The following is a 15,627-nucleotide window of genomic DNA, read 5'->3' on the forward strand; positions in this document are numbered from 1 at the left end:
ATCACCATCGATTTCTCCCACCTGATCATCCTAGATATGTTGCCCCTTGGAATGAACTCCTCCCACAATCACTCACCGCAGGAGATTGGATGAGAATTTGGGACGGTTCCACGACTCCTCCACCACTTGGCATGAGCCGGTAAGGGTTTGTAGCTATTGTGTGCTATATTGGCTAGAAATAAAGATTGCCCGCTAACACTTTATTTTGTTTAGATACTCCATATTTTATCGTTTACCATATTGGTCCCACCTCAAGATTAATCACCTGCTTGATCCCATGCATATCTTCAAGAATGTGGCATCTACCATTTGGGAGCATTTGAATGGGACACGAGATTCCGCAGGCATAAGGGAGGATTTACGTACCATAGGAAGGATGCGTGAAGCTTGGCCACAGGAGAGACCAAATGGGTGTGTTTTTTTACCTCGTGCACCGTGGATGTTATCAAAACTAGAGATGGCGATGGTGAAGCACGCTATTACTACAATTCGTACTCCCACTAGATGCATGAGGTGTTTGAAGGGAGCCTTTACAAAGAGCAAGAAAAGAGGTGTAGAGCAATTATATGGCTTGAAATCTCATGATTGGCACAAGATGCTCCAAGTAAGTATTTTATGTGCATAATATCTTTTTTCTTTCAAATTTGTGAGTGAATAGTTATAAGCAACTGATCAACCACCTCCTCGTGGGTTCAATTCATACTACCTACTAGTATTTCACGTAATGCATCGAAGGACATGAAAGATTGTATTTACAAGATGGGCGAGCTTGTGAGGTACTTTACATGATACAAAATATGATGCGTATCAATGCTCCGTGCAAGTTTGAATGCATATTGCTAATATGCTGTACTTTTTCATTTCTAGGTATGTGAGCTCAATGGAAATAGATCCCACCATGCTTGAGAATGCTCGAGTTATGTCAGTGGAGGCGGTTTGTTTAGTGGAGGAGACATTTCCACGTTCTATTCTCACAAGCCAAGTACATCTCATAGTGCATTTGGTGGATGAGATTGCTATATGCGATACTATACATGCACGATGGTTGTTCTTCTTGGAGCGCTTCATGAAGACCTTGAAGGGCTTCGTGAGACAAAATGCAAGACCGGAAGGTAGCATGGCCGAGGGTTGGTTGGTACAAGAGTCACTTGTATATATTTCTAAGTTTCTTGTTGATGTGGATAGCTCTCTCCCACGACTATGGAGAGATAATGAAGACCTAAGGATGACCTCTATTGTGCCTCAAGGGAAAGGACGCAACAAAGTAATAGACATGGAGTTGCATAATAGTATCAACCTCTTTTGCGTGCTTAATAGTGATGTGATGAAAAGATGGGTGACAAGATACGAGGATGCAAAGGCAAGAAGACAAGAAGAAAGGGCCCTCTTTTGTACACACCACGGATCTCGTGTGCCATACCCTCAGTATCTAAGAGCACTTCCAAAGGATATTCATGTGGATTGGCTACTTGATGAAATAGAGAAAGTAGAGAAAGACGAGGGAATGCATATCACAATGGAAGAATGGGAGTATGCTAGGGGATGCATGAGCAAGGTCGGTATATAGAATGTTATGCATAAGTTAGGAGCTTTTAATAATTTAGATTGCTTATTTAATTGATTTTTTCTTGGTGTAGTGCACTTTGTTCAATGCTATATGGTGTGAGGGCAAGCATTTTCAAACACAACGGATTGATGATAAGAGAAACACACAAGATTGCGGCGTCATTGCTAGCTTTGAGGGAGCCAATGGAGCCATGGATGATTATTGTGGCATAATCCAAGATATTATTATGCTTGACTTTCGACGCCTCTTTGTGTATGTTTTGGATGTAAAGTGGTTTAAGGACATGGTGGAAAGAGGCCCTAATGCAACAATCAAATGCCATGCAAGTGGCTTTGTAACTATTAACTCCACAAAGTTTTGGCAAAGTAGGAAGGACACACTAGTACTACCGCAACAATGTGAACATGTATTGTGCACACATATAAAAATACTCGCTTTTAAATATTTGATGCAAGAAAAATAACATGATTGTATTTGTGTTTGAATTAGGTTGTCTATCAACCAATGGTGGATAATAATAGATGGTGGCATGTCATACCTATTATGCCACATTCCAAAGTGATGTATAGTACATTTACTAATATGGAGCGTATGAAGGATGATCATGGCCATGGATGTGATGATGACCGTGATATGAGAGAGGAGGATGATCATGAGATAGGAGATACAGATATTGAGGCCATTACTCGTGAGGACGAGCCTACCATTCGAGATGTTGATTTCGATGAGCACATGAGTGGTACAAGTAGTAGTGGGTTGAATGTATTTTTAGATCTAAACACTTGTTTGGATTTTGAAGTAGATAGTTTGGCAAGGGTTGATCTCATTGAGGATGAGATTGAACCGTAGCCCCATAATTGATATTGGTAAAACTATTTTACATATTGTCTCATTCTCCTCATCTCACTTAATTCTTGTATATGTGGGCTTGCAAAAAATTATGTGCTTTGGTAATCATGGGCAATGTTTGGAAAGCAATGATGTACACCAAAATCTCACTTTCTGTATTCTCTGGTTTGCGTCTATATCCGCGTCTAAATGCGCGTTTGACTCTTAGTATAAACACGCAAATAAACGTGCTAATACACGCGTATATAAATGCACTGATAAACGCGATGTTAGACGGGCCCGTATTTTCTCAGTTTAGACGTGCAAGTAGACGCGTTAATTTACGCACAGATAGACGAGCTTTTAGATGCGCCCGTAATTCCTCTACTAAAGCAATGCCTATAGACGCGTCGATTATTTTACACGTCTACCAAGCGCGTCTATAGTTGCTTTGTGTTGTTGTGATATGAAACCGTTATGTAAATGCTCTTCATTGATTTTTTTCATCTCAAACTTGGACATGAATATATGAGTTTCAAAGGCTTGACGTACATGCTCTCGTACTTTTATTCTCTCAAAAGATCAAACATGTATGAAAATTTAAAAAAAATTACCATTGGAGAAAACTAACTTTTAAGGTCGATATGAGAAAAAAAACTCTCTATAAAATGTTGCTAAAAAAAAGTATCTCAGTGTCGCTATATAATGACATTTACAATTCTGATAAAAGTCGCTATATAGCAACACTTGACGAGGCACACTTCCAATACCAATGATTAGTGCCCCGTGCATGTTAAACATTGGTACTTAAATGTTGCAATAGGATCCGTGTGTAGTAGTGCTAGTTACCAAATACTAATGAATCAAGGCACGTGACATTGGAAATTTCATTAAATTCCTCCTATTATATGACTTTAATTTGGCATAACTTTTCTTTTCTTGAAAGCATCATTGAATGGTAGTAGCTTTGAATAGCACAAGGTGGTAGGCTAAAAGGAAATTTCAAAATAATATTTCTATAAGATGATGCTACATCAATAGTGGAGGTGTAGATGTCCATAAAGAGAAGTCTAAAGTCAATGTGCTATTAAATAAAATTCCAATTTACAAAATATGGAATACCTTGTAGCATCTTAAATTTTTTAGCGAGAAGAAAGCATGAAAGAGAATAATTCAACAATTAGGGCTTAAAACAAATGATAGTGCAAATTTTAAAATTCTAAGTTGAAGCTCCAAACGACTACCATCATGTTACTCATGAATGTAATTGCTAGTGGCATGCCCATAATGTTAATTGTAGCACTATGATGGCAATGGTCATATTTTTATATGAAGAAATTTCATCATAGATGCATCACCATGCCCTCACAAATTCTATCTTCATTAGAGATATATTTTGTAGTTTGTGTATAGTCCCAAGTACAATAGAATCTTTGATTTTGCTAAAGTTGAATGCTTTTAGTTTTATTGAATTCACTCCACTATCTTCATGATCCATGCCTCACCTTGGAATTTATGTTTTCAATGCAAGTGGAACCTAAGGATAATACCATTGGCATGAATTGCTAAAAACAATTTTAGGTTGTTTCTATAAGATAACCCACAACATATTTTTACGAGGCAATCATGTGTATGACGTGATACTTCACTACATTTTTACTTCACCTTAAAAATTAACAATAGTTATCTAGTCAAATTTATGTAACCAAACTACAAATTAAATGAAACTCCCAACTGTGTCTACATCTACTTATCATCATGTAATATTACTTGTTTTCTTGAAATTGTTTATATACATAGGTGCACTAGTAGACTTCACAACTTGTATTGTGGCGAACCGCTTTTGCATGCACTCATTTACTCAAGGATAAGAAATTGCAAAGGCATAAGTGCAAATAAAAGCTTTAGTGCATACATATGACTGGACACACATCAAGATGCAATTATTAGACTAGTGGTGGCATTAAAGACCCTTAGGCGGCGAAATAACGTATGGAATTAGTACTCTCTTGCATATGTACATTGTTGTTTAGGACTCATATGGGGATACATGTCAAAGTCTCTTTACCCATGCTAACATGCAATTCTATTGTAAACTCATTGTTAAGGCATAATTGAATAGTGGTTTTATCAAGAATTGGGTAGATTTGATCCCATGATATTTTAATCTCCAATAATTGTCTTATGTTTATTGTTATGCTTGTGATTAATCAATGATGCCCATGGGCATCCTTATGCCTTTGTGCATGATGTTGATGCTAATATGGTTTCCGTCCTTTGGTAGATGTTGAGTGAATTTGTGGGGGGCTTAGGTGATCATTCATGCGACTTTTTAGCTTTCATGTAAACCATGCGTAAAGAGTTCCATTATTTGTGTGTCTTTAAGAAGTTTGTGCATATGAAAGGGCTCTATAAAGACGCTATAGTTCGAGGAAATGGCGAAGGGAAACGCGTGATTCAAAGTCATAGGAAAGGGACATAGGAAAAGGGAGGGGATGGTTCGAGATGGTGGTCCGTAACAGGTTGAACGAAAAGAAGGCAGAGTGGCAATGCCGTCACGTAAAGTACAGGGGGTGAATTCTGTAGCGCAGGCAGCTGGAAAAGGAACCCCTGTAACGAGCTGAACAATGGGGTTTCCAACCATGGACCACCGGCAGCTTGTCAGCTGTCCTGGCTTTCCTGACATGGCACTCCAAACCATTTGACGCACAGTTATAATTTATTGCTCGCTTAACATTACTTTCACAGGTATAATTTATTACTCGGTTAACATTACTTTCTAACCTTTTTGGGGAAAAACAAAAACAAAGCTTGAGTAGGATGTTGCTTCAACCCCACATTTTCAGATTAATTCAACAACTAAATTTGCAAGCAACATTCTTAAGATAACAACCTTTTGAAAGATTATCATTCAAGAACTAAATGGACTTCTTGTAAGACGTCACACCATGCCATTCAATCTTGGCTCCTACCCAATACCTAGATTTTAAGATGGCACTCCAATCAGGCTTAAGGTTTCAATGCTCATGTTGACTCCTTCAAATACAGGCAACTTAAAATACATGAGGGCAAAATTCAAATGTACTAAAAGTTTCTTTGTGAAGGTTTGACTGCTAATATTGACTTCTTCAAATACAAGCAATTTAAAATACATGAGGTCAAAAGTTTGAAACTTATTAAAAGTTTCTCTGCTAAGATTGGTCAAAATAGTAGAAATACTCCCTAGTTAAAATACATTAGGATGTCAAATTTATTTATAGGACTTATCAAATCTTAGGCCCTTGACCTTGCTTATGCTTAGCAAGGTACTTGGCCTAGTATGGTACAATGTTCTCAAGGACACGGGTGCAACTAATCGCCTCATATAAGATGCCTTGGGAAGCAAGTGTATGGAAGGATGTTGATTGTAAGGACTTGGGTATGTGATGCAATCAATGGCAATATTTGAGAAAGACTTCCAACTGTAGAGTTCTTAGAGTGGCATCCAGCCCATCATGCTTTGGATGACAATTCCCCCTCATGCTCAAAATGGTCAGTTTCAAGACTCGATGGAATCTTCAAACAGAGGAATGGGCACACTCCACCTTATTAACTTCTCTTTGAAGGAACCTCGTAAGGTATACCTTCAAAATTTATAAGAGAGCATGTATAGTCAAGCGTAGCCGAAATGGGTGATGCTAGGAATATTTTTACGTTGCTTGGATGGGCACACTCCACTGCCTTAATAGTAAGTTCTCTTTAAAGGAACCTCATAAGGTATACCTTGAAAATTTACAAGAGAGCATGTATAGTCAAGTGTGGCCGAAATGGGTGATGCTAGGAATATTTTTACATTGCTTGGATGTTTCCTTGCTTAAGTTGAAATTACAAAGCTCAGACACTCTTATGGCAAGGCTTTTGTATGATATTTAGGGAGGCCAACACCTTCGACAACAATTGAGTATAGGAAAGGTCAAGCACATAAGGAAAGCCACACTAACATAGAGAAGTTCTAATGCAATGAAATCATGAATTGCCTACCTCTCTCTTACGCTCTTTTGAACAATCCCTTAGGGCCCAAACAAAGAGGCATGAGTAAATTAATCCCTTGGTGGCCAAACAAAGAGGCATGCGTAAATAAGTTTCAAATAGTGTGAGCTTCTCTCTAAGGGAATCAAACTAGGAAGTAGGGGATCTTGGTTTGAACTTTGATTGCTTGATTTGAAGTACATGTGAATGGGATTAAGGTGATGCATGCTTTACATCAATCCACAACGTCAACTCTTTGTGGGCTCCTCTGGGCCTTCTTATATTGGTCAATGGGAAAAAAGACTTTGTGAAGCATTTGAGGGTTGAAAACATCTTCACCATATTCTACCATTAAAATCTTTTCAACCTTATGTTACATAATAAAATTCTCTCTTTGAATTTAGTTTTAGAAAACAAGGACTGCGAGATTGGTATAAAAGCACCACAAACCTCCGTAATGCTCACCATGCACGCTGCAAACACACACTGAACAATTCTTGACGATGAACGTCGCATGCACGCCCTTGAACTCTTACAGCCTAAGAGAAAACGAGAGAGACGCATGTGAGCGACAGAAACAGAGACGGTCAGCTCTCCCCCGGCTTTAATTGAGCTGCAGTTCTTCATCGACGTCTGTGTGATCTGTGTGTGTGTACGTACCTGTGAGAGAGAGAGAGAGAGAAGCTTGCTTGCCTCTGTGTGCGTGAGACACACACACAGGCACACCCACACCCACACACACAGCGAGGAAGAGACAAGGATCCCGTGTTTGCCCCCAAGCTATGAGAGAGACACAGACTCAGAGAGGGTGTGTGTATATTTAATTGACAGAGAGCGAGAGCGAGCGAGCGAGCCAGCGAGAGAAAAGCTTGCTTGCCCCCGGCAAGCAAGCTAGCTGTGAGAGAGACACAAAGAGTAGGCGGAGAAGGGAGATTGAACAAGCTTCGTGCCCGCTTGGCCTTGCGTAAGCGAGAAGCAGAGTTCCTGCAGCCCTCCGTGTTTCTTGATCGCTTGGGCTTGAACAAATCTCAGCTCTCAAGCATGAGGATTGGATCCGATCGCTTGTCATCTTCACAAGCTCCCAGCCCTCACCGCATCGGTTCGTCGCGAAGCCTTTCGTTCGATCAGGCCCTCCACCTGCACAATTCTGGTATCCTCTCCCATCAACAGAATCTCAGTGAAAGTGCTCGCCTTCCTGCTCAAAGTACCCACCTGGATGATGAGGATGATCAGGAATATTTAGAGCTTACCCTGGACGTACAAGAAGATAATTCCATTCGGGTCCATAGCGTTATCCCAACGAGCGATGATCCTGAGTCCAGATTACTTGCTGACGCCTGGCAGAAGAAGACCTCTCTCAGAGGCTCGCTGGGGCGCAATGCCTCAGCACGCATCAAAGCTTTCTCGCAAGAAATCAAGGCATATTCTCAAGAATTGAAGAACGAATTGAACCGGTTCTCTCTGAATAATGTGACTGCGACATCCCGACTAGGAGACCTTAACACGAGCACGGTTCCAACCAGGCATTCATCGCGTCGACGGAGACCTTCCAAGTTGGATAGGAGCCAGTCTGCTGCCCAACAAGCTCTGAGAAGATTGAGGTTTATAACAGAAGCAACCGGCAATGTGGATCCTGATGCCATGTGGAAGACTGTGGAAAATCGTTTCTACAACCTCGCTTCACCGGAGGGATTGCTTGGTCGTGCTGATTTTGGGCCATGCATTGGTAATCGCTCGAGGCGCTCCTTGTAGTCTTTCCATGAGAAGCTACTCTTGTTTTAGCTGAGCCACACATTCGAATGCTCACACCTTTTAGGGACTTGCAGGGATGAAAGAATCCAAGGACTTCGCCGCGGAGCTTTTTGATGCTCTTGCTCGAAAAAGAGGCCAGAAGGTACAAAGTATCAACAGAGACGAGCTTCGTGACTATTGGCTGGAGCTTACAGATGAAAGCTTCGACAAGCGGCTGCAGCTTTTCTTCGAAATGTAAGGATTTATCATAAGTTGCTTTTGTTGCATTGCTAGCCTTCCACATCACGTTAATGCCATAGCTTTGACCTACAGGGTGGATAGGAATGCAGATGGCCGTATCACCGAGGAGGAGGTGAAACAGGTACAGTTTAGTGCACATATGTAATTTTATTCATGTTGTTCAGAGGGATTTATTCAGTTCTCTAGGCATGATGTGTCTAAATGCTAAAAGTAATAGTCCCTTCGTTGAACGAAGTGCAGCTTATCATGCTCAGCGCCTCAGCAAATAGACTGTCCAGGTTGAAGGAGCAAGCAGAGGAGTACGCTGCATTGATCATGGAAGAACTTGATCCAGATCAGCTTGGGGAGATTGAGGCAATACATCCAAACTCAGATTCGACGTGCTTCTATAATTTTTCGCCCGCTAATTCATCAACAGATTGGGCAGCAAAGACTCACCTATGATGTAATTTGCTCTTGCTGCAGATGTGGCAACTAGAGTCCCTGCTGCTTCAAGACTCTAGGGGGAATGGATACATGAACTACAGCCATAGTCTGAATTACAGCCAAGCTTTGAGCCAAAACCTGACGCCCGCGCCCAGAAGGAGCCTATTCAACAGATGGTTTCGCAGGAGCAAGCATTATGTAGTAGACAACTGGAAGAGAATTTGGGTTCTTCTGTTGTGGATTGCTGCTATGGCAGGACTGTTCACGTGGAAATTCATCCAGTATAAAAATAGGGATGCGTTTCAAGTGATGGGGTATTGCCTGTGCTATGCAAAAGGAGCCGCAGAAACGCTGAAACTCAATATGGCTCTCATTCTACTTCCTGTATGTAGAAATACAATCACTTGGCTACGTAACACAAGATTGGGCACTCTCATTCCGTTCGACGACAATCTTAACTTCCACAAGGCAAGCAACGATTAATGCTGCATTGCTCCCCCACCACCAGCATGTTGGATATGGCTTTGATCCCTGACCTTCATGTTGAATTTTTTGTTGTGCAACTTTGTGCTTCACAGATAATCGCTCTGGGAATAACGGGAGGAGTGATTATTCACGCAGGTGTTCACCTTTCATGCGACTTCCCAAGGATTATCGATGCTCCTGCAGACAAGTTCATGTTGATTCAGCAGGACTTCCACAACAAAAGACCAACGTATGGGTACTTCCTGCGCAGCACTGAGGGCATAACGGGAATCATAATGGTGGTCTTGATGTTTATTGCTTTCACGTTGGCCACACGCTGGTTCAGACGAAGCTTGGTGAAGCTTCCCAAGCCATTCCAGAGAGTGACTGGCTTTAATGCGTTTTGGTACTCGCACCATTTGTTCGTCATTGTGTACATATGCCTCTTCATCCACGGGATGTTCCTGATCCTAAGCCATCAGATGTACCAGAAAACGGTCAGTCTTCTTTTCTGGATCAAATACGGTGTGTTCATTGCCCATGAAGTTTTCTGGAGTAAAGAAAAACGGATAATTATAACCCATTGGATTCCGCTGCATCTGATCACGTCTTTCATGTGGGTCGCTGCCACAGACATGGATGTACCTTTCCGTTCCAATCTTAATCTATATAGGTGAGCGAATCTTACGAGCAATGAGATCTGGCTACCAGGGTGTGAAGATCCTGAAGGTAATCTACCCTCGTATATATAAGAACTGTGTCTAGGTCGCCGACATGAATAGGAGCTGAAGCATGCCGGGAAATTTTATTATCATGCCCTATCTTGCAGGTGGCCGTCTATCCTGGGAACGTTCTCGCGTTGCACATGATGAAACCGCAGGGGTTCAGGTATAAGAGTGGCCAATACATCTTCGTCAAGTGCCCGGATGTCTCTCCGTTCGAGTGGTAATTATGAGCCTCCTCCCTCAGCTATCGAACTTCCATCACGAATTTTTATCTACTGGAAGCGACTAAAAATGTTTGTACCTGACGACTATACAAACATTCCGGCGGGTTTGTAGGCACCCGTTTTCGATCACATCTGCACCCGCGGACAATTACGTCAGCGTACACATCCGCACCGCAGGCGACTGGACTCAGGAACTCACGAGGGTTTTCTCAGAGGTATGAGTACAGCTCTAGATTTTGGCCCGTCGCATTGTGTTTTTCTTGTTAGAGACGCTGATGGTGGCCTGACTTGCCACTGACTAGGTCTGCGAACCACCAAATGGTGGAAGAAGCGGGCTATTGAGAGCGGACTGTAGTTTGGAAGGCGAGAAGCAGAAAATGAAGCTCCCCAGAATCCTAATTGATGGGCCTTACGGAGCCCCAGCACAAGACTATAAGAAGTACGACGTGATGCTTTTGATAGGGCTGGGCATCGGAGCAACGCCTTTCATCAGTATTCTCAAGGATATACTTAACAACACGAGACTTGCAGGCGAGCAGGTAAACATCAACATTTGCTCGAAGTTGATGAGCGCAATAATTTAGAGTTTCAAATGGTGTCTGTTAGATTATGCGAACAGGTCGGTGAAGCCCACAAGTCTAGGACTGCTCCACAGCGACTGTTTATGATTTCTGAGCAATGCAGGACTCCAACCCAAACATTGACAATCAAAACCAAGCAGAGGGTTCTGCAAGACGGAAGAAGGAAAATGTGGGAACGCCATGTTCTTATTTCTACTGGGTCACCAGAGAGCAGGGCTCCTTCGACTGGTTCAAGGGAATCATGAACGAAGTAGCGGAATACGATCAGAAGGTAGAGTGGAATAAGCATATGCTGTGAGCCATGCTTCTGAGTGCTAATTTAACACTAACCTGAATCAGTCTTCAGATCGTGACTTAGACTGAGACAATGTAGAACATAAACCGATCAAAGCTAGCATTAAAACGCTGTTGTAATTTCGTACACTTTGTGATTGAGACTTACAATGAGCTTATAGCGACCGTTCTATGCTTTATCAGGGTGTGATCGAGCTGCACAATTACCTCACGAGTGTGTATGAGGAAGGAGATGCGCGGTCTGCCCTGATAACAATGCTGCAAGCACTGAATCAAGCTAAGAACGGAGTGGATATTTTGTCAGGGACTAGGGTAAGCATATATATTTGCAGCAGGTCAACGAGTTACCTTTTCATGGGGGCTGTTGAATCGATCGGACACTGCGATGCTACAGCTGCATTAATTTGAGAGTCGGATGCAAAGTTAAGCACCAGCTAAACAATTGCATTGTTGTTGTTGTTGGGCGGGCAGGTTCGGACGCATTTGGGCAGGCCCAACTGGAGAAAAGTATTCTCGAAGATGGCTGCGAACCACAAGGGGTCCCGAATCGGTAAAGATGCGCAGTTGCTGTATGAGATATATTGCGGGTGGTTGTTGATTGAGCATGCGCGTTTCACCAAACTGAATAATGTGATCATGGCGCGCACAAAAACACACACAGTTTTCTACCTTTTGGTAATGGATTGGAACACTTGATCACGACGGCTTTCTTTGTAGGTGTCTTTTACTGCGGAGCTCCCGTTCTGGCCCTCGAGCTACGCTCTCTCGCACAACAATATAATGAAAAATACTCTACCAATTACGGCACGCGGTTCGATTTTCACAAGGAAAACTTCTAACGTCCACATCTTTCCCACTATCGTCGAAGGAATGAAAACTCAGATCGTGGATTGCGACTGCTTCATTGATGCAAATACTGTAATTGATTTAACCATCTCAGCCAACAACATTTTCTCTCGTGATATCTCTCATTTCTAGCAATAGATCCGGCAATAGATTTACTCAGGAAAATCGCCTCCCAAGTTTCCAATGTCAATTTGGAGCCAATGGCGCGGAGTCCTCATATGACGCACTCATGAAGACTTGTCACGGCTGACGAGAAGAAAGATATTACTTCTTCACGAAGCCTTGACACGAATTGCAGAGCTCGCTGCTGAAGAGATACTTTTCGTCTTCAAGAAGCCTGGACACGAATTGCAGTGATCCCTGCGGGAGAGATGTTCTAAAGGCACCGGTCATATTCACATACGTCCAAAGCACACCATTTTTCCACCGCCGGCAAGGAACAAATCCAAGAAAACGGATTTCATGCAACCAAACGGATGTCCGAAAATATAGTGACTTTTCAGCGTTCCAGAAGAGTATAATTGTGCTTCTTGTGATGATGCATTGTTGTATACTACAGTTGTTCATTCGTAGGCCCAGCCCCAGCTAGATGCTGTCATTTGCTGGACAACTACTCTTAACAGAAATCTCCCCGTCCCTACTCGAAAGTTGGAACTCCCACCTTCACACGGAAAAATAGCAAATGAGATAACACACTTCGTCAACGTGTCGTCAGCATGACAAAGCGCCTCAACGACTTAGATGACATATCTACACGCCAGCAGTACATTCCCATAGGAGAGGTGCATCAACAAACCATTAATTGGCAAATGAGAGAGAGAGAGACATACATACATATAAATATAAAAAAATGAAAAAGTTAAATATATATATATCAATATAAATATAAAAAATGGACAAATAAATAAATATATGTAGAGAGAGAGACATACAAACACACATCTATATGTGTGTGTACATCATACATACATACACACACACACACACACAAAAACACACATATTAATGAGAGGTTTTCATTTTGGCACTTAGGATGATTGAAACAATGTGGGCCTTTGGATTTAATCAAACCATTGTGTGTCTTTAGAAGAAACTCAGTTACATCAACCCTCTGTCTCTTCTCGTCACATGTAACTTACTCAATCCATCTCTCCATGACCTCGTGCTTTTAGTCTACAAGGCTGTGATTAGGAGTCTCAAATAAAGCAATAGTCCAAACAACCCAATCATACAACACCATGGAAATGTCGAGACGATGCAGATTGTAGATTATGAGTCTCGCTAGTTTTAATTGAGGCAAGAGCTGAAGTAACAAAACTTGTCTTGGCCTTTTGTCTATATTAGCCAATTCTTGTTTAACAAGAATTGGCTTTCTTATTGCTCACTGTAGCGTTTCCTATGGCAGTCTTACCAAAGACCGCAAATGTAATGCAAACTATCTCTTACGCTAGAGAAGAAGAGACTATTTCCGTCGAGTTCTCCATTCGGATGCATTTTCGAATGTGGGACTTGTTCTCACAAAAACCAAGTATTCCCTTAAGTTTCTTCTCAAGCCGATGATCACTTTGAGAATGCCTGCCACTGATCCTTTTGAAATCCATTTCTATTGCATTAACCAACTAGCTCAGCCTCACAGATTTTTGCCATCATGTTCCCTTAATGTCATTTCTACTCTTGAAATGAAGTCAATGGATTTTGGGTCTTGTAACTTATTAGCTTTCTAATTTTATCACAAATAATTGTGTGTACATCTACTGCCTCGAACAAACGTCTAACTTGGGATAGTCTCAGGGGGCTCATATCTCAAATTTTTTTTGTATCACATGCATTCAAAAGGAGGGGTATTTTACTTTAACTTTCAGGGAAATTTTAATAAGATTGGGTTTTTTTAATACCCCTTGAAACCTAGGGTTTCTTAGTAGTGGACTCCTCGAGGGGATAGTACAACTATAACAATATGAATAACATCAATTAAGAGGAGACATCATTGGTCTCACAACAACAGAAAGCACCCATAGACGTGCACACAGACGCGTTTCCTTAACTTAAAAAAAACTTACGAGCACGTCTATTTGTGCGTCTACAGACCCGCATCTATAGGCACATCTATATAACAAACAGATGCGCCTATATATGTGCTTTTAGATACTTTGTAAAAAATTAAAAAAAATAGAAAGACACATACATAGACGCGCTTATAGATGCTCTACAAAATCTTTTTTTTTATAAAAGCAGAATTTCGTGTGGTTGAACAAAATGTTGTGTACGTTGTGTATGCTATGTGGTTACAAGAATTCCATTTCCACATTGTGTAATTCAATTCTTACACCCAACCGCATTTTAATTTGCACGATTCCAAGCACGCCTATAGCTAACAATTACAATTTCGAATAAAACATTACAACTCCAAAAATTTTAGTTCACAATTAAGGCATTCATTGATAGAATGTTGCACAAGGAAATTGAAAACCAAAAAAATAAAAGGAGTGTATATGAATTTATAACCCAAAAAGTGCTTGTATGTATATATAGCATGAAGCCAAGCCACGTCTTATGGCTTCAAGTACAAAAAATAAGACGAGTGTATATACAAGAGAGGCACAATGCCAAGCCAATGGCTTCAAGTACAAAAAAGAATAGCTAGCACTACTTCTAGAACTAATCTAAGATTTCCGCATCCTTGCTCCCTTCTTCCTCATCTTCTTCCTCCTGATCAATCCTAGGGCCCTATAAACAAGGGACAACATGTATCAATGTATGAAAAATCAAATCTTTATTTACAATATTGACATTATTTAATTACTTTTAAATACTTGGGGGGGTGCTCTAGTAGCCTGGATATACTGCTCCTCAGTAATCAACCCGTCATCATAGAAGTGCCTTCATGTAGCTCCTCTGTGATGGTGGCAGTGGTAGGCTATCTCAACAAGAGTAGTGTACCTGCCCACGATATCAAGCTGCAAGATGACACAATTTGCAGAGGGGTTAGTACAAAGAAACAACCTCCTAATAAACCACATAAACACAATATAATTTGAGATCCATACTTACAAATTGGGCCTCCCATGATTCAACACCCCCTGCTCTAAAATGCATCTTTCCATATTGCTCCATTTGGATCCTTCGTGCCTCCACATGCTGTAGACTGGAGTCCACCTTCGCTTCCTTCATTGCTTTCTTCCACTCATGCTTGTGAGTGGTATGGGGCTGGCCCCTTAGTGGTTGAACTCCCTCTCTCCTGGCAATCTCGGCTAGTGCCTTCCTCTTAAGCGAATATGTCTTATTGGTAAGTATCATAACAATCTTTGACTTGGCCCATTTATATGTGAATTGAACATTATAAGGCAATCTCCGTAGTTGTTAGCAATTATAGAGTGCATGAAGGCCATGATGTCCTTCCCCTATGCATCCATGCCTCTTGTCTGAGTGATGTCACAAAAGATCGTACCATCACCCTCCTCTGGCATGTCTGCATCATCCCTGCCTGTACCATTACCCCCCCAAGGCACTGTGCCACGCATCCCCCACTGCTCTCCCTGCTACTATGCCTGTTGCCTTGCCTTGTCGAGCTAGTATGCTAGCCACTTGTAGAGCTAGAGAAGCAACTCTTGACTGCACTGGAGTATGCTACTGACTCTCCGAGGCAGAAGGGCCTCCTGACTACAGGGGGA

General features: G+C 41.6%; 1 pseudogene across 1 annotated transcript; it reads left to right on the plus strand.

Moving 5' to 3' along the window:
• The first annotated feature begins 7,429 nt into the window (after positions 1-7,429).
• Positions 7,430-12,401, plus strand: LOC147880590 (respiratory burst oxidase homolog protein F-like; annotated as a pseudogene). The gene is made up of 13 exons (XR_015540553.1): positions 7,430-8,129; positions 8,230-8,389; positions 8,468-8,516; positions 8,636-9,289; positions 9,400-9,783; positions 9,920-10,015; positions 10,116-10,231; positions 10,348-10,450; positions 10,538-10,774; positions 10,920-11,087; positions 11,294-11,422; positions 11,582-11,660; positions 11,828-12,401. The product of XR_015540553.1 is annotated as a respiratory burst oxidase homolog protein F-like (transcript).
• Positions 12,402-15,627: the final 3,226 nt, after the last annotated feature.

Source organism: Dipteris shenzhenensis, chromosome 32 (genome assembly GCF_047967505.1).
Source record: "Dipteris shenzhenensis isolate YYH24624 ecotype China chromosome 32, Dip_SZ_1.0, whole genome shotgun sequence".
Taxonomy (NCBI): domain Eukaryota; kingdom Viridiplantae; phylum Streptophyta; class Polypodiopsida; order Gleicheniales; family Dipteridaceae; genus Dipteris; species Dipteris shenzhenensis.